The sequence below is a fragment of the Pseudophryne corroboree genome, unplaced genomic scaffold (assembly GCF_028390025.1).
Source record: "Pseudophryne corroboree isolate aPseCor3 unplaced genomic scaffold, aPseCor3.hap2 scaffold_1094, whole genome shotgun sequence".
NCBI classification, from domain to species: Eukaryota; Metazoa; Chordata; class Amphibia; order Anura; family Myobatrachidae; genus Pseudophryne; species Pseudophryne corroboree.
The window spans coordinates 21,643-26,307 of record NW_026967720.1 but is presented as its reverse complement, the minus strand read 5'-3'; the positions used below and the strand labels follow the sequence as shown (position 1 = coordinate 26,307).

The following is a 4,665-nucleotide window of genomic DNA, read 5'->3' as shown; positions in this document are numbered from 1 at the left end:
TCATCTAGAACGTTTCCTAGAAAAACTTTAAAAAGTCAATAATCTGGAGTGTTTTTGTAAGATGTTTCTGCCATCAACCAATGAAGAAACACATTGGTACTTTCCCATGATGAGTGAGTGCTTCAGGATCTCTTGCACTTACATGTGCAGCAGAGTACTGCAATGGAAGCATGCTGGGCCCATAACCCAGAGGTAGAAAGATTGAAACTATCCTCTGCTATATGCATTTTTTTTGTTAATTAAAGTAATCCAAAACTGGGATTGATATTTTTGCTCTTTTATTTTTACTTAAAGTACAATAACTTTTACCATTTTAATTTGTTTTAATAGTATATTGACAGTATTGTTTTCTTTCAAAAATTCACTTAATTTTCTTTTCTGTGTGCTAATTAGATATCACCTTGTTTTCACATTAAATAGACTTCCACATGAGAAAGCAGCAAGGATGCAGTGGCGTTAATGTTTCCTGGTGGTAGTGGGGTACTGTGTTTGTGCTTTCCTCTGGTCAGCTCTGGTAAAAGTCAGATTTCTTTGTCTCAGATCTTCCTCTAGCCTTGATCTTCTTTCGAGAGTTCCCTTGTGCTGCCTCAGTTGGATCTCCTTCACTTGACAGGGGGGTACCCGAGCAGCGACCCTCCCCAGCACTAGCCCAACTCCTACTTACCTGCCAGGTGAGATACTATGATCAGGAAGGTGCTTCTCCCAGGGAAAGGCTCACCCATTGCACTCTGGGTGTGCTGCTCCTGCGATTTCCCCAAATGTGGGAAACTTGACTGCATAATTTGTGTTTCCCCTGGTCGGCTCTCGTATAATTCAGATCTCTTTGTCTCAGGTCTCTCTCCAGCCTAGTTTGCTGTCTGTTTCCACTTCTCTTTTCTTAAACCGCTCCCTTCTATTCCCTTGTGCACCTTAATTAAATCTAACTCTGATTACGTCAGAGAAGGCCAGGTACCCTACACCATAAGAGGGGGTTTGAAATTTTGACTTGTCTACTTAAAGATCACCAAAATCTGATCACAAGGTCAATTACATCACTGGGTGGGAACCTTTTGGTTAATAGCCCATGTAAGTGCAAGAGATCCTGAAGCACTCACTCATCATGGGAATGTACCAATGTGTTTCTTACAAAAATTCTCCAGATTATTGACTTTTTAAAGTTTTTCTAGGAAACGTTCTAGATGAATGCTTATTAGCCTTTGTCAGTATGTACTTTTGCAAAGTGTCGCTGTGGCGCAATCAGTTAGTGTGTATGGCTATTAACCTAAAGGTTGGTGATTCAATCCCACCCAGGGACGTAATAGACCTTGTTATCAGATTTTGGTGATCTTTAAGTAGACAAGTCAAAATTTCAAACCCCCTCTTATGGTGTAGGGTACCCGGCCTTCTCTGATGTAATCAGAATTAGATTTGATTAAGTGATTTTATAAAAAACAGCTAGGAAGCACAATTTAGCAGTGGGTTGCAGAGAAAAAAAATTATGCTGGCAGAAAAGTCCAATTGAGTGATTAAACAGCTCTTTATTTTCTGATTTTATGTTTATGCTAACAAATTTGCTCTCTGAAAAGTGTCCACAAAGCCAAGTCTCTGATTAACACCTTTGTAGGAATGGTTTTTCACCTATTACTGAATTAAACTTGCTTCATTGGAAAGGCAGCAAGATGCATCCTCATTTCAATGTCTACTGAAATAATACAGGTTGACACCAGGAAACATAAACGTCACTGCATCCTTGCTGCTTCCTCATGGGGAAGTCTGTTTAATGTGAAAACAAGGTGATATCTAATCAGCACACAGGTAAGGAATTAAGAAAATCTTTCTTTATGGGTGAAGATGTTTCTCACAAAATTGTTGCACCAAGGCATCATTGAAATTCAAGCTGGAAAGATGATTTTAATATATCACTTGTACATTTTGTACTGCTCTTCTGGTGACAATGTAGATTGTTTTTGTCAATTACCATTTTAATAATCGGGTAAAGAAAATTAATTGGATTTTTGAAAGAAAACAATACTGTCAATATACTATTAAAACAAATTAAAATGGTAAAAGTTATTGTACTTTAAGTAAAAATAAAAGAGCAAAAATATCAATCCCAGTTTTGGATTACTTTAATTAATAAAAACAATGCATATAGCAGAGGATAGTTTCAATCTGCCTACCTCTGGGTTATGGACCCAGCATGCTTCCATTACAGTACTCTGCTGCACATGTAAGTGCAAGAGATCCTGAAGCACTCACTCATCATAGGGAAGTACCAATGTGTTTCTTCATTGGTTGATGGAAGAAACATCTTACAAAAACTCTCCACATTATTGACTTTTTAAAATGTTTCTAGGAAACGTTCTAGATGAATGCTTATTAGCCTTTGTCAGTATGTACTTTTGAAAAGTGTCGCTGTGGCGCAATCAGTTAGTGTATAAGGCTATTAACCAAAAGGTTGGTGGTTCAATCCCACCCAGGGACGTAATTGACCTTGTTATCAGATTTCGGTGATCTTTAAGTAGACAAGTCAAAATTTCAAACCCCCTCTTATGGTGTAGGGTACCTGGCCTTCTCTGATGTAATCAGAGTTAGATTTGATTAAGTGATTTTATAAAAAAAACAGCTAGGAAGCACAATTTAGCAGTGGGTTGCAGAGAAAAAGAAAAATGCTGGCAGAAAAATCCAATTGAGTGATTAAACAGCTCTTCATTTTCTGGCTTTATTTTTATGCTAACAAATTTGTTCTCTGAAAAGTGTCCACAAAGCCAAGTCTCTGATTAACACCTTTGTAGGGATGGTTTTTAACCTATTACTAAATTAAACTTGCTTCATTGGAAAGGCAGCAAGATGCATCCTCATTTCAATGTCTACTGAAATAATACAGGTTGACACCAGGAAACATTAACGCCACTGCATCCTTGCTGCTTTCTCATGTGAAAGTCTGTTTAATGTGAAAACAAGGTGATATCTAATTAGCACACAGGTAGGGAATTAAGAAAATCTTTATTTAAGGGTGAAGATGTTTCTCAAAAAATCGTTACCTCAATGCATCATTGAAATTCAAGCTGAAAAGATGATTTTAATATATCACTTGTACATTTTGTATTGCTCTTCTGGTGACAATGTAGTTTGTTTTTGTCAATTACCATTTTAATAATAGGGTAAAGAAAATTAAGTGGATTTTTGAAAGAAAACAATACTGTCAATATACTATTAAAACAAATTAAAACAGTAAAAGTTATTGTACTTTAAGTAAAAATAAAAGAGCCAAAATATCAATCCCAGTTTTGGATTACTTTAATTAACAAAAAAAATGCATATAGCAGAGGACAGTTGCAATCTGCCTACCTCTGGGTTATAGGCCCAGCATGCTTCCATTGTAGTCCTTTGCTGCACATGTAAGTGCAAGAGATCCTGAAGCACTCACTCATCATGGGAAAGTACCAATGTGTTTCTTCATTGGTTGATGGAAGGAACATCTTACAAAAACTCTCCAGATTATTGACTTTTTAAAGTTTTTCTAGGAAACGTTCTAGATGAATGCTTATTAACCTTTGTCAGTATGTACTTTTGCAAAGTGTCTCTGAGGCGCAAACAGTTAGCGTGTTCAGTTGTTAACCAAAAGGTTGGTGGTTCAATCCCACCTAGGGACGTAATTGACCTCGTTATCAGATTTTGGTGATCTTTAAGTAGACAAGTAAAAATTTCAAACCACCTCTTATGGTGTAGGGTACCTGGCCTTCTCTGATGTAATCAGAGTTAGATTTGATTAAGTGATTTTATGAAAAAAACAGCCACGAAGCACAATTTAGCAGTGGGTTGCAGAGAAAAAGAAATATGCTGGCAGAAAAATCCAATTGAGTGATTAAACAGCTCTTCATTTTCTGGCTTTATTTTTATGCTAACAAATTTGTGCTCTGAAAAGTGTCCACAAAGCCAAGTATCTGATTAACACCTTTGTAGGGATGGTTTTTCACCTATTATTAAATTAAACTTGCTTCATTGGAAAGGCAGCAAGTGATGTCATCCAAGCAGTGGGTCAAAGTTGGCTTCAAACCTCGTCTGCTTATGAAAAGAGAAAAGGGGTATGCAGGGCATGGCGGCCTTTTGCGGTGCTTGGATGACCCCTAGTTCGCATTAAATAATGCAGTCGAGTTTCCCACATTTGGGGAAATCACAGGGGTCAGCATACCCAGAATGCAATGAATGAACCGCACCCTGGGAGAACAGTCTTCATGACCATGGTATCTCCTATGCAAAATAAGTATGATTTGGGATAGGGCTGGGGAGGGCCGCTGCTCAGGCACATCTCTGTCAAGTAAAGGAGATTCAACTGAGGCAGCACAAGGGAACTCTCATCTGGGGACAACAACTGCAGGGAGAACACATATTTTCAGATGAACATGGGAGGGCAGAAGGCTGCCTAATACTGAAGCACCCCCAAACAACAAACCAAATGCAACAACTAGTGCAAGCATTCCTGGGGGAAGGCCTGCAGCAGATGGATTTGCATATGGCGATGTCATCCAAGCAGTGGGTCAAAGTTGGCTTCAACCCTCGTCTGCATATGAAAAGAGAAAAGGGGCGTGCAGGGCATGGCGGCCTTTTGCGGCACTTGGATGACCCCTAGTTTGCATTAAACACCTCCACCCTCCGTCGGTGTGGGGCTCATGTTGGCTATGC

The 4,665-nt window shown here is 38.7% G+C and overlaps 1 non-coding gene and 1 pseudogene across 1 annotated transcript; one reads left to right on the top strand and one right to left on the bottom strand.

Moving 5' to 3' along the window:
- The first annotated feature begins 656 nt into the window (after positions 1-656).
- LOC134989091 (U1 spliceosomal RNA) lies at positions 657-819 on the top strand. The gene has a single exon (XR_010194416.1). It is a non-coding gene; the product is annotated as a U1 spliceosomal RNA (small nuclear RNA).
- A 3,252-nt stretch (positions 820-4,071) lies between these two features.
- Positions 4,072-4,250, bottom strand: LOC134989043 (U1 spliceosomal RNA; annotated as a pseudogene).
- Between the last annotated feature and the right edge of the window lie 415 nt (positions 4,251-4,665).